Here is a 15500-nt window from a genome sequence, read left to right on the forward strand (position 1 = left end):
TATTGTTGGAATTTGTAAATTCGGTCTATTTCTCATAAATTAAGTGTGATGCATTAAGACATTTTGTCATGGGCTTAAAGTTTAAAAATTTCAAAGTATACATTCATTAATTTGGGTCCCTTTGGATTGGACTCATTAGAGTTTGAATATTAAGTTTATACTTTGGAAGCTCATATTAAAATTGCATTAAGTTACGCAATTTGTTTAGAATATATGGGTTTAATGCTTAATTTTATGCATATTAATTTGTCCACTGCATAATATTCTGGTTTTAAATTATGCAATTTTATTATTATGCCTTCAGTAATGCATAAATTTATGTTGGAATTATATTAGTTCCTTATTAAGTTGGACTTATGCATAAACTTTAGTTACGGTAGTGCTTGAATTTAAGCACATTCGGACCGTTAATTTAGTTCACCATTTTTTTAAAGATTTATTCATAAGTGAACTATTAAATTTCGGATTATACCCTATAGTTTTGTTTATACCCCAAACAGTTATACATTTTGTGTATATGAATCAGGGAGGCATACTAGTTTTATGGCCATGACTTAAGAACATCTTGGCCAGTATACTAGTTTTATGGCCATGACTTAAGAACATCTTGGCCAGTAGTCTCCTTAAACTGATATTATCTAAAGAGTTGGTCTTTAGTGAGGTTTTTAAACTGATATTATCTAAAGAGTTGGTCTTTAGTGAGGTTTTGTTTTACAAATTATCTAAAGAGTTGGTCTTTAGTGAGGTTTTGTTTTACAAATTTTCCTAGGGTATATACATTTGGAATCTCCCATCATGATTTGGTATAATCTGTCAAATTTTTAAGTATTCCTTGCAAATGTGATTTGATTTCGGTTCATTAAAGAATAGCTATAGCATCTTTAATTTACTGAAGTCTTAAAGTTTCAATCTTGGTTACTTAAAGAATAACTACAGCTTATTCAATTTCCAAAGATTATTATGTTATGATATTATAATTTTAATTTGGTTGGGGAGTAGCCACAGCATCCTTAATCAGATTAAATTATATATATCTTTATCTTGATCACATAAAGATTACGCAAGGAGTTGATAAATGTCTAGTGATCTTATAATTTTAATTTGGTTGGGGAGTAGCCACAGCATCCTTGATCAGTTAAAATTATATATTAAGCAGTTTATCCTGATCACATAAAGTTTTAGACATATATGTTGTGATTAATTGTATCTAATATGATGGAATTTAGCCCACATGCAATTTCGTTATATTTGTATAATTAATTAGGATGAAATACTATACTACGATCATAATTTAGCCCACAGGCAATTATGTATCGGAATGTAGTTAATAGTTTTATCAGTGATGATAGAAGTAAATCAATTTATTTACTTTATGGCTATTTGTAAATAATTTCTAATTCTATCATGAAGATTAATTTTATGATGTAAACTTGGGATCATATTTCTTGAATTGCCCACAAGGGTTAAGGAAAAGGAACTTGATTTCTTTTAAGTTATTTTTATCATAATGGTTGTAATGAATCTTATTGAATTAAAACTTTAGCCCACAGGCAAGTTTTATGTCACTTGATTCTTCAACTCATTTGATAAATTGTTTCATCATAAATAAAAAATTTTCAGTTGGATCTAATTGAGTAAGACTTTAGCCCAGAGGCAAGTTTTATGTCTCTAAATTTTTCTGACTATTTGATAATTGAGATAAACCATTATCATAAAGGGTTTCTTAATTGGATTTAATAGAATTAAAACTTCAGCCCACAGGCAAGTTTTATGATTTAATAGAATTAAAACTTCAGCCCACAGGCAAGTTTTATGTCAATAAATCCCTAAACCCACAGCCCACAGGCAAGTTTTATGTCAATAAATCCCTAAACCCAAATAATAATTTTATCACAATTTCTTAGAATTTATAAATTTAGTTCAATTATAAATTCTAAGTTTCATGGTTTGCATTGGCAAAACATGTATTCAGTTACTTCCCAAAATTTAGCCACTTTTATTAATTATTCCACGAAAGCTTACTTGGTTCTTTGTCTAACTATAGTAAGTTACGTGATATGATATACTTTTTTTGGATTCCAAGAATAAAATGTATCTTTTAAGCCAAATTCAAACTTGGTTTTGGAAGGTGTATTTTGTTTTTTAATATATCCAACTATGGTGGGGAATTTTATCTTCATTATTTAGTTGGACTTTTATTGGAACCAAATATTGATTATTTAGTATGCCCAACTAATGGTGGGGAACTCTATCCTCATTTATTAGTTGGTCAAATCAATTATGAGTGTGTATATCATTAATTTTGCTAAAGAACAGTGGGAGTGATCATTAAGAAAAAGATCATTAAGATACTCCACTAAAGATTATGGATTTAACTATTGTCTTCATACTTCCCAATGCAAATTGGATTGTATGTCAAACAATAAGTAGTCCAAAAGATTCCACAAGTATTAATCTTGAATTTGTTCATATAAATTCATAAGTTCAAATTATTGGACATCTGGTTGTGCAGCATATTTATGAAAATGTTGTACCAATATTAATGAATTTATTAGAACAAAATCATCTAACTTGTGGTGCACTGTCATTCTTTAGCATTTAAGAGTCTTTAGTTTCTTCAAAATTGATCCTGGGCCATTTTGGTATTTAAGGCTCAAGACAATTTTGCGAGACATAAAAGTAAGACTCATAAATGTTCAGTTAAAGTGGATATTGTGATTATTTGGGAAGTTATGGTGTATGTTGTGTATGTTAACATTCCAAATTTATGGACTTAGAGGTTTTGGTTTGTTCTCTAAGTTATTGGAATGATTCTGTGACTTAACTATCTTTTGGCTATTTTAATGAGTGGGAGTGACAGACGTGTCAACTCTGAGCTCTTAGCGGTTAGAGGTAGTGTTCAAGTTTAGAAGTCACGGAATACAGTTAGCATTATGCTAACATTAAGAGATCTCTATTTAAGGCATGCTTTTAAGGATTTTAGAGATCATACAGTGTACTCTTTTGTAAAAATATTTGGATGGTTTCTCTCTTCAGTTGTGCACATAATATATTTTGAGAAACATCACTCAAGTTATACCGAGAATAAACATTGGGTTTATTCATGAGGGGCCTAAGTTAGAGAATTGAAATGCATGTGACCATAATGGATATTACTCTGCAAAATAGAGGACTTATCACTATGATTCGTGTGTTTTGTTCTTTGATGAGGGTTGTGCTAGTGCTTGCACCAAGTGGGAGAATGTAAGATTTTCCCTAATAATATATATATTATATATTATATATTAGGGCCTTAATTAAGTGGTGCAAGTTAACTAGGTTTATTAAATGGTTTGGTTGGATTAAACAACTAGTAGTTGTATTCAACCAAACTCTGTGCCTATATAAATCTGTATTGATGGGATACAGGATAAGCATTGTATAGCACATACAGTTCACGGTACTCATACTGCTCAGTAGACACTAGTACACCATCTAGGGTTCTGAGTCAAGTATGAGACAAATATGGCTGACGGTCTACCGTTCAAGAGGCATTACATCAACTGTGGCTGGAGATCAATACGGCTTCTGCTTCCGCTACTACGAATCAGGTTTCTCGTATACTATTCTGTTTAGTTAGATTATTTATATCTAACATAATGAACCCGTTTATACGAATTAATGAAAAAATGGCACTTTATCGAATTGCCGAGGATGTAATGCAATTTTTTTTTTTTAAATGAGACTAAATATGACAATAACACACTAAACAAATATTAAAAGTAAAATTGTTTTTTAAAATATAAATATTTTAAAAAATTAGTTACATTATTTTGATCCCCCAAAATTCATGTTAACTTTGATAGATGCATTGCAACTTGCAAGTCTTTAGTCTTTAGTTGTCATTATTGTGAGCTATCTCAGTCATTAATCAATTTTTATGAGATGTTATTCCACCACAAATTATAAGTTTGCTCCGTCAACGACTAAGAATATATAACGGTGTACAACATTGAATGAATCCTTTAATTTCTTCTCTATTTACTAGTCTCACCATCACTTGTATTTTTTTTCTCCTTTTGTCACTTATCACGTTTTTTTCTTTGTTTGGAGGACAAGGAAATCCGTATCCACTAATTGTGAGGGTGTAGATGAAAATCAAACATGTGACCATCAAGTATAAAAATCATATTCAATTTACTATTTCCACCTAAAAAAAATTACATTTCATTTCAACAATGTTCAATATATATCATGCATGTGTTCAAGTAGATGGAACATAATTCTCATATTTAAAGGTCATGACTATTATTCTTGTCAACACACTCTTAGTTAAGCCCGTTGTATAGTACTACAAGGTTTTCCAAATGTGATTTACCTCTCATGCATGGTTTGGAAGTTATTAGACATGAATGAAGTTCCTTGAAAGGTGGTCAAGTGAGTGTATGTAACATATATAATTCTTAGTATCTGGAAGAGTTTGATTCATGTTGGCATACCTTCTTGGTCAAGTATGTCGTATAAGACTTTTTAGTGTGATTTACCTATTTTAAGTGATTCATAAGTTATTATACATTTATCTTTTGATGTGACATCATGTGATCAATATATTTTTTTTTAACCTGATTATTAAGTATTTTTTAAAAAAAAATCATGATGACTTCTATTAGTTTGTGAACAATCCGTGAATATATATAAAAGAATATTATTATCATGTTAAGATATAAATATTAGAAGGTGAATTCTAAAGGAGTAATAACAAATTTCTAGTTGTGTTCACTACTCTTCAGACAATCAGACAGAGGAGTCCTAGTCAACTCAAGTAGAGCCTATCTTCTCGTGTATATTAACATTCCATTTATTTAACTTTTTATACTTTTTTTTTTATAATTATATTCAAAATTTTTACATTTGTAAATTTAATATCAAATTTATGTATTTTAATAATCTACTCTATTATATTTTAAAGTTGAGTTTTGAAAGATTTATTTATCGAATTGGTCAACATTATTCTCTTTTTTTTATTATTAAAAAAATGATATTATCTTTTAATTCTAAAAAATATTTAGTTATTTTAATTTATTTACTTAGCTTAGTATTATCAATAAATCATGTTTATTCATTTAGTATTATTTGTTTTAGCTGTTTTTTGCTATCGATCCTTTTTTTTTTTATATCATCATTATCATATAGTGTATATATCTATTTATTAATTAGGGTTACAATGTTACATATTATATTTTATGTAATTATATTCATAAAAATAAATAACAAGGCATACTGATGTTATGATTACATATTTTATATTATGCAATTGTGCCAAAGGCTTTGTGGTCAAGCGGCATGATGAAGTGATTCTCCCAAGTGGGAGGTTATGGGTTTGAGCCTTAGTGGGGGCAATGTTGACTTTGTTGGGCTTCAGTATTTTGAGAAAGTACATGGACAGATACTACATGTAACAGGGTCAATAGTATTCGATCAAAAAAAATATTATGCAATTATATTTATCTAAAAATTAACTTAGTATATTCATGTAAAATATACCCATAATAATCATAACTTAGTATATTCATGTAAAATATACCCATAATAATCATGTATATGACAAAAACACGGATCCTTGTTTGTGAAACAGGTTGAATTGTAGCTAGATAACTGAGTGTGTAAATATCATAATTTCAGTTATACGTATTATAATATTTACCATTAGTAATAATCAATTTTACCCTAAATAGTATCAATTTTACCCTAAATAGTATCACAAATTTATAAGTATTACAACAGCTATCATATCTAACAATTTATTTTTAATTCAAATTGGTATTAAATTTTTCTACCTTAAATATTACAATATCTTTCTTAAGTATCCTCATATGTACGTATTACAATATTTACACTAGAATTACACTTTACAAATATCACAATTTCAGTTATAAGAATTACACTTTACAAGTATTTTTGATAATGATAAATATTATTAAGGAAAAGGAATAACACTATTGAAAGATTAAGGAATGAGGAAGGGATATGGAAATTCAAAGGCCCAGACCTTCATGCTCTCATGATAGGATATTTCCAGAATTTGTTTTCTTCTACTGCTGGAAGTCTGGAACCGGTTTTGGGGTGTGTGAGCAATTGTATCTCTGAAGCTCAGAATGCAAGTCTACTTTCTCCTATTAGCCCTAAGCAAGTTAAAATGCACCCAGATAAATCTCCCGGTTTCGATATGGGATATTGGAAAATCATTAGGATTGAAAATTATTAGAGATATTTTCAATGAGAGGGATGCAAATCTTATTCTAAGTATTCCATTACCTGTGAGGAACAGGTAAGATAAGCTGATTTTGTTTCCAGAAGAGAGGGGATTTTCAAAGTGAAGTCCTGTTACAAATCCTTGATGGGGGAGTTGAATGATAATTTTTAAAAAAAAAAAAAAAAAAAAAAAAAAAGACAGATTAGCTAAATAACAATGGTTCTTAGCACGCGTTATAAACAAGTTTATATAAACCGGTTTGTATAAATGGGTTAACATGATAACATTAATGGGTTAAATGAATTGTTAATATCTTTGATGGATTCAACGAAATATAACAGGTCCTTAAAGGATCAACCCGTCACTAATCCCTTATTTTTGTGTTTAGTTTCGTGTTGATAATTACCAAGCTTAGTGCTTTGTAAAAGCCTTATTGTAGTAGTAATTAAAATGAATGCGTAATTGGCTGAAAATTAAAATATGTAAACTCATTGTAGTATTACAAAAGACTTGCACAACATAGGCAAACGATAGGTTTACAGTTACACTGTTACATAATTATGATAATCACACTATGTTACATGATAAATTACAAGGGACTAGCTAGAAGATACACTAAATCATAAACCTCAATATGCATAGATTCCTAACAGTAGAGAACATCAGAAATATTATACCCTCAGTGCATGTGCCCATACTAAAACAGACTTCAACTTGTCATCTAAAAATTGAAAATAAACAATCCTCCAAGGTCTCACAAGAAACAAAGAACCACAGACCGCCCAAAAGCCCACTGCAAACCCTATAGCCATGCTAACATAAAACCAATCCACTTCAGAACTATCATCTCCTTTATTTTCACTTTTTGGAATTTTGCCATCGTCAACACTACAACTTTGTGAGAGCGGAGGCCCACAGAGGTTGTTGCCAATGTAGCATGAAGCATTAAAACCTTGAAGTTGAGTACCCGAAGGTATCTTCCCAGAAAGATTGTTGTATGACAAGTCCAAAACTGCTAGAGTGGACATACTCGAGAAGCTAGAGGGAATTTTCCCTGAAAGTTGATTTCTTGAAAGATCAAGAGATTCTAAGACTCTCATGTTTCCCATCTCCATGGGGATATTTCCTCTCAAGTTATTTCTTGATAAGTTTAAGGATCTCAATTTTACAAGATTGACAATTTCAATTGGAATGTCCCCAGAAAAATTATTACTTGAAAGATCCATGCCTGCAAACAACATCAGAATGATTGTGTAAAACTCATACTCTAGCCCTTTGGTCGTCACTATAGCACTTTCACCATATCCCCCTCCATAAGATGAATAACTCATTTCAAAATCTCCATCTTGAAATGCCTCTTCATTGATCATTGCAGTGAGATTTTTAAGACACCAAGGAATCACACCAGAGAAGTTATTATTGGAAAGATCTAAAATGCGAACTGATTTAAGATGGAAAAATTCTAGAGGCAATTCACCATAAAACTTATTTGATCGGAGTCTAAAAAATGTCAAATGTAAAAGTCTAGTCCCCAACCATCTTGGAATCTTTCCTGTGAATCCATTTTCAGCCAAATCAATTTTCAACAAACGGGTGCAATTTTGCAATGATGGAGGTATAGGGCCCAAAAGCATGTTCTTGTGCATATCCAAAGATTCCAACTGATCCAAAAGCCCAATGGAATTTGGGATGCTTCCAATCAGTTGGTTATTGCCCATATTTATGACTTTTAACTGTGGCCAGTGCATCCAACAATTGGGAATTTCTCCAAATAATCGATTTCCTCCCAAATGAAGTATTTTAAGCTTATATGGTACATTTTTAGCATGACATAAGAAGTTAGACACTTCGTCTGAAAAGGAATTATTTGACAAGTCTAACTCTGTTGTACTGCTAGAGATACGAGGTAAGGGGCCATTAAACTGGTTAGAGCCCAAGTACACAAGTGCATATCCAAATGATTTGGATACTGAGATACTTTGAATTTTACCTTGCAACTGGTTGTGTGAAAGATTAAGGAAACTAAACTGAAAAGATCTCCAAAACCAACTTGGAACCTCACTTTGCATTCCGGCATTAGATATGTCCAACTCGACAATACTATGTTGATATCGTAACCAAGTAGGAAATTGAGGACCCAAGTTCCAACCGCTTAGATAAAGCTCACGAAGTTGGAAGGGAGGTATCCAATTTAGACTAACATTCAAAGTTAATCTATTTCCAGATGCTTGTAAATGCCCCAACTTGGTAAGATTAACAAAGTGATTTTCCGTCACTATGCCTTCTAACATGTTATCCCCAATGTCAAGAGTTTCTAACATTGGAAATGAATATCCTAAATTCTCTGGAAGTCGTCCATATAACTGGTTGCTATAAAGTCTAAGTGTTTGCAGCTTGTTGAGTTTTCCAATTGGCTTTGGTATCTCCCCCGTGAACATATTTGAAGAGAGATCAAGATAAAACAAAGAAGTCAAGTTCCAAAGACTATTGGGAAGATGGCCATGGAATTGGTTTTTAGAGATCTCAAGAATGATAAGGGATGTCAAATTCCAAAGACCATTGAGAAGATGGCCATGGAATTGATTATCAGTGATTTGAAGACCGCTAAGGGATGTCAAATTCCAAAGACTATTGGGAAGATGGCCATGAAATTCATTTCCAGAGATGTCAAGAGTTCTAAGGGATGTCAAATTCCAAGGATCATCAGGAAACGGACTTTGAAAACCACAATTAGTTAGTTGAAGTGAAATAAAGCTATCAAGATTGAATATCCATTTAAAAATGACAGTGTTGAATTCATTACTTCCAAGATCAAGGACTTGAAGTGAAGATTTGTTATGGCCAAGTGGATCTGATAATTTTGAAATATCACATTCACGTAAATAAAGCTCACGCAAGGAAGGAAGCATATTAATCACCTCTGCCAAATTATGTACCATGCTAAGATTAGCATAAGACAAGTCCAATACTTTTAAATTTGAGAGACTGGATAGCCAATCAAGGCTGTCAGCTTTGAGATCATCGTCTCCCAAACGTAAAGTATGCAAATGTGAAAGGTTTCCAAGTTGATGGGGGATGATTCCTTCAAACCATGTGCTAGATAGATCAATATATTGCAAATTTGCAAAAGATCCTATGAAATTCGGGATGTGAGACTCACCTAAATTGAGACCACTAAGATCGAGGTAACGTAATTGTTTCAGTTCAAGCAAACAAGAACTAAGTTTACCTCTCTGAAGATTAAACTCAAAAGTTGATAGATGGAGTTCAATGACATGACCGGTTACATTGTCACATACAACTCCTTCCCATTCAGTGCAACAATCGGCTCTATCAACCCAATTCCCTGGAAATTTTGAGTCCTCCTTGAAGCACAATAGCGCCTGTTTCTCCTCTTCCTTGCAAATCCCAGTAGTGTTGCTTCCGCTACAAATGCACAACCCAGTAACTACAAAGGTGAGGAAGGTGAGCAGGAAGTGATTGATTTGAGGCAAAGATGTCCCCATGATGAGAAAACTTTGAATAGTTTCAAAAGGGGAAATATATGTTTAGTTGGTTCGTTTTACCTTGAATGATAATTGTATATATACACATGCTACCACATTAGTCGTCAACACCGATTAGGTTGCAATATTTTCCTGGAAGCATCGCTGAAAATGATTTTAAAAAATGGACTATTTGGCTCACAACGCGTTTTAATTAACTCGTCTTATTTTTATTCAAAATCTTTGTTATATCATCAATACAAAACAAAAATGCCACTGTAATCTGTAGGACGAGAGTAAGTGTTAATATTCTACCACAATTTGTAAGTTTTCTCCGCCAACAATTAAAGACAAAAAGACTTGCAAGTCAATATCATAGTGGTGGTCCGTTTGCAATAAATTGCAAAGTCTCAATACCCAAAATACATGTTAACAATGATACCATCATTGCAAGTCTTTAGTCTTTAGTCTATTCACCAATTTTTTGGGGAACATCTTCCACCACAAATTTTAATAGGAAGAATCCTTACACTTTGATGAGTGTAGTTTTCGTGGTGGATGGAAAGGAATAGGTGTTAAAACGGAAAGATTTCCGAGTATCGTTCTCAAAGGATGGCAAGGAGGGAATTCAAGCGGTAAGGGGATTAAGCACAAGAGTGTTTAGTGTTCGAAAGCTAACCCAAACATAGTAAGAAAGGTGCATGAAACATAATGAAAATAAGGGACAAACAATGGAAACAATCAATTGGAAATGAGGATTTGGACCTTGCAACTCATATAGGTATCCTTGATTTCCTAAGATACTAGGCTAGCAACACTTAGATAATGAAAATGAGGCAAGACAACTATGCCAACGCCACTCTTGTGGTCATTGGCCTATCATCTAGTCCATAGTCCCATTCTCATGGCAACTAGGCTAGGTGAGGCAAATTATCGAACACATGGTGTGCTATTTGCCTTCCAATCCCCCTTTTCTCAAAGGTGGGAAGGAAACGTGCTAGGCTAGGCTAAGGAGTATCCCTACTCTCGTAGGTGAGACTCCTTCTCCAAACACCTCTCATATAGGTTGATCACCCCTACACAAGAGTCAAAGAAGATCACCATTCACACAATCAAACTCATAGTCAAAGCAATTGCAAAACCTAATTAATCAATTCAAAGCTCAAGAACATCCATACAACATTGCTCAATCCAAATCCACAAAGATCTATCTAATCATACTTGGAATTGAAATAGCAAAAGGTAAAAGTAATGACAAGAAATTAAAAGGAAGACTTAGCTAGGAATTGAAGGAAGAATTTGAACTTGAACTTGAAATTGAACTTTAATCTTGAACTTGAATGTAGATCATAATCTTGCAACAATGGAATTCTTCTCTAATTCTAATCTAAACTAAGAATTGCAATGTGGAGTGAATTGGAATGTGGAGTGAATTGGGGGAGATCTCTCTAGGCTAATCCTAGAGAGAGAAATATTCTAAACTAATCTAAAACTGAAGTGTGAAGGATCCCCTGCAAAATGGCTCAATTCCCCTTTTAAATCTCGCCCAACCGCCAATTTTCCGCGATGGACGCACGGGTGGACGCGCGTCCACGGGCGCGTCCACTGCGATAAATGCGTCCAGACTTCAACTTTTGCAAGCGTTCTGATGGACGCCCGGGTGGACGCGCGCGTCCACTGCGCGTCCACAGCAGACTGTTGTTCTGCTGCCAAACTTCTGCAAGCATAATTTCGGACGCAGGCCTGGACGCATGGGTGGACGCGCGTCCACTGCAGTCCTGGCCTAATTTTGCTCCAACTTTGGTTCGTTCTTCACTTATCTGAAATGTTGTCATTTCCTGCCCTTTTTGCACATCTTTTACCTACAAAACAATTAGCCAAGCGTGGAACGGGGTCTAATGACAAAAACAAGCATTCTAAAGCAAATTAGGACTAAAACATTCATAAGGGCCGTGAATTATGCACTTAATGATCCACAAATAACCTTATAAAAGTGGTATCTTTTGCACTTATCACACTTACATAAAAAAAAATAAAAATAAATCTTTCTTTGAATGACTATGTAAACCTGCAGACACTATTAGGTAAATTTTACTTTTGTGTAAAAAAATTTTAAGAGAGCATGTTGAAAAGATCACGGTCAATAAATTGCACTAGAAATACAGTTTGAGAAATGTTAATAAAAATCAAACTCGTAACTTTTAAATACGAAAAATGATGCATGTTAACTTTTATCACCCAAAATTCATGTTAACTTTGATAGTTGCATTGCAACTTGCAAGGGCTTAGTCTTTAGTTGTCATTATCCTGATGAGCTCTCTCAGTCATTAACCAATTTTTATGGAAATTTATTCCACCACGAATTGTAAGTTTGCTCTGTCAACAACTAAAGAATATATAGTGGTGTGAAACATTGAATAAATCCTTAATTTCTTCTCTCTTTACTAGTCTTACTTTTATCACCATCACTTGTGTCTTTTTCTCCTTTTGTCACTATCACTTTTTTTTTCTTTCTTTGGGTGACAAGGAAACCCGCATTCACTAATTGGGAGAGTGTTGATAAAAATCAAACATGTGACCATTAAGTACAAAAATAATGTTCAATTTACTATTGTCCACCCATTTTGAGACTCTTTTTTGTTTTTTCATTTCTTGTTGCTAGATGGGATATTTTTCAATTCATTGGATATAATTGTCCCACGATATAATTATTTAGATTTTTACACCAATAAGCTAAATTTTGAAATACAAAAATTATAATTAATTTTGTAAAGCTAATTAGGTAAGTATTCATTATCAAGTCGTTAGTACCATCAATAATTGTATTATATATACGGAGTATTTAATACTCTATAACATTTTGCATTTATTATGTTTATAGTATTTTTTTTTTTTTTTTGGAGAAAGGGAGGAGCCTAGAGGCTCCAGAGATTAGTGAAATCTTGTAAACGAAACTCCCATCGCGTCATGATCGATCCATGAAAAATCCCAACCCCTCCGTAACATTTTTCATTTATTATGTTTATAATATTGGTTTATTCATAAACCTAAACATTAATGTACATAAACACTACAATGAAAATATATTATATCTATTTCCATTTACTTGGTATGTAGCAGGTTTGTAATGTCAATTATTCTATATGTTCATAAAAATAAAGTTTAATGTACATAAGTATTACACTACAAGCGCATCATGATTAATATAGAGTAACATTTATCGTGTACTATTTTCATAATATTTATTTTATATGATAAACTTAATATATATAATAAACACTAAACTGTAGGCACATCATATATATTTCTATTCACTATTTAGTACGTTCATAATATTTCTTCTATATATTCATAAAAAATCAAAGTTTAATATACCTAAGCATTACACTATGGAAAAGATATTGTCTCCCAATCCTCCTTTTTGATAGTTGGAAAACAAATGAAAGTTGGAATGTAATGTAACAAAATTAAAAGAGTATGACTAAATTAAATGTGACAAAATATTTGTTACTTATAAGGGGATGCGTAATACTTTTGAGGACAAATGTAATATTTTTATATAATGTAAAAGTATTACTTTTTTCATAAAAGTATTATATTTTCATTTATAATAAGTAATGTTGCACTTATAAAGGAAAATATAATATTTTTGATAAAAATGCAATACTTTTACATCAAAATATAAAAGTATTACATTTTTCTTCAAAAATATTACATTTTCACATACAAGTAATAAACATTTTATTCATGTTTTAGTATTACATTTGTTAGTATAAGTATTATATTTTATCTTGACCTGATCCGTCTTACGAACAAAGATCCATGAGACGGTTTCACACAAGTTTGTCTCTTTTCTATTTTTTTTTTCTATCATCATTATCATATATTGTATATATCTATTTATTAATTATGGTTACATATTATATTTTATGTATTTATATTCATAAAAAAAAAACTAAGCAAAATGATGTTATGATTACATATTTTATATTATGCAATTATATTTATTTGAAAATTAACTTAGTATATTCATGTAAAATCTACCCATAATAATCATGTATTATTAATGACAAAAACTTGTATGAGATCATCTCAATGATCCTTTCATGAGACAAGTTGGATTGTACATAACAGAGTGTATAAGTATCATAATTTCAGTTATAAGTATTACAATATTTATCATTAGTAATAATCAATTTTACTCTAAATAGTATCAGAATTTCAGATATAAGTATTAATTTGCCGATAAGTCCTATTCCCATTCCTACTGGGGTTTTAATTTGCTGTTATTCCCTCTTCTTGTATTCATTATTTATATATGCCTGCTTCTGAGTTCTGAGATGAGTCAATTTTCAAAGCTCTCATCAATTCTTTGATTCGTATGTGGTCGCTGGTTTGAGGTTTTGGTGGAGATTAGTTAGAACTTAGAAGCTTAAGGGTTTTCTTAAAGTTGGGAGGGAAATCTTCTTCCGTAGGTCTTCCAAGTTTATCAAGCCCTAATAAGCTGGTAGCAGGCATGCAGGAGATAGAAAGGTTTGGAATGGAGAATGGTTTTGATGAGGATGAGTTTTACTACCGTAACCGCAAGGAGAAGCGGACGCGGACCAAAGACGATTATGTTCTCTATGGCATTTTTGCTGATCCTGAGGAGGAAAATGATATTCTTATGCCTGAACGTCAGCAGAGCATCAGGTTGATTGTTGATTTAGAAGAATTTGACATACAAAATCGAGATTTGAGAAATGAGAGGGAGACCGTGAATTCTTTACAGAAAGAAACGGAGAAACTTCAAGCTGAGGACATTCGCAAGAAAAAGCAGCTTGAAAATATGGAAGATATTATGAATGAATTGGACGAATAAATGAAGAAAGTAAAGAGGGTACATTGACTCTTGAGTCACTTGCGAACAAGTTTTTACACTTGCAACAATGTTATGTTGATGATTATAAACCCAGGAAATCAGAACCTTGATCAGTTTTACTGAATCCGGACATGGGCTACTGCTATTCCCATTCATCACATGCTTCCACTTATGGACATCTTCTTCAACAAGTGGCAACAAGTTTTATACCATTGGCTGTGTTCAAGTTTCCACTTTGAACAAGTTACTAAATGGTTTTTAGGTTGGATGGAACTTTTGCCACCTCAACTTCTTGCAAATGATCATATCCAGTGTAGGCTTTTTGTTGGTATGGATATGGTGAACCAGGCTGCTAAAGGCATGAAGGTAGTCCAGCTAGATTTAGGAGAGAATATAAGTTATCTTAGAGCGCTTGAAAAGAGGCAATTTGAGACCAAGGCAGCAGCACAAGTTCAACAATATGCTTCTGCAAACTTGAGTGGTGGGCTCCAAGGAGATGGTAAAGACAGTGGGTCAAAGCTCAGCTTGAAAGAAATAATAGAAGCTCATGCCCAGCAGAATGGTTTGCTATTCAAGCCAAAGCCAGGCAGGATACATGATGGTCATCAAATATATGGCTTTGGTAGCATAAGCATAGTAATAGACTCTCTGAATGAGAAGGTATTTGCACAAACTGAGGATAAATGGTCTCGCGTGTCTCTTGAGCTGCTTTTGGAGTTACATCATCGATATAGTTTGAAGAGGCGATGATAAAGCAATAAAGTTTTGGGTGTTATTAAAGAACTAGCTTAGCTATACTTTTTATACTTTATGTTTTTATGTGTACAAGTAAATCTGATCAGAATATTGATTTAATTTGCCAGTCTGAAAAATTGTTGTTTCAGGTTAGACAAATATAACTTTAAACTTATCTACCATTGTT

General features: G+C 32.5%; 1 pseudogene; it reads left to right on the top strand.

The window, feature by feature from the left end:
* The window catches only part of LOC116016233, a 51549-nt pseudogene extending 36099 nt beyond the window's left edge, over positions 1-15450 (top strand).
* Positions 15451-15500: the final 50 nt, after the last annotated feature.

Source organism: Ipomoea triloba, chromosome 4 (assembly GCF_003576645.1).
Source record: "Ipomoea triloba cultivar NCNSP0323 chromosome 4, ASM357664v1".
In the NCBI taxonomy this organism is placed as follows: Eukaryota; Viridiplantae; Streptophyta; class Magnoliopsida; order Solanales; family Convolvulaceae; genus Ipomoea; species Ipomoea triloba.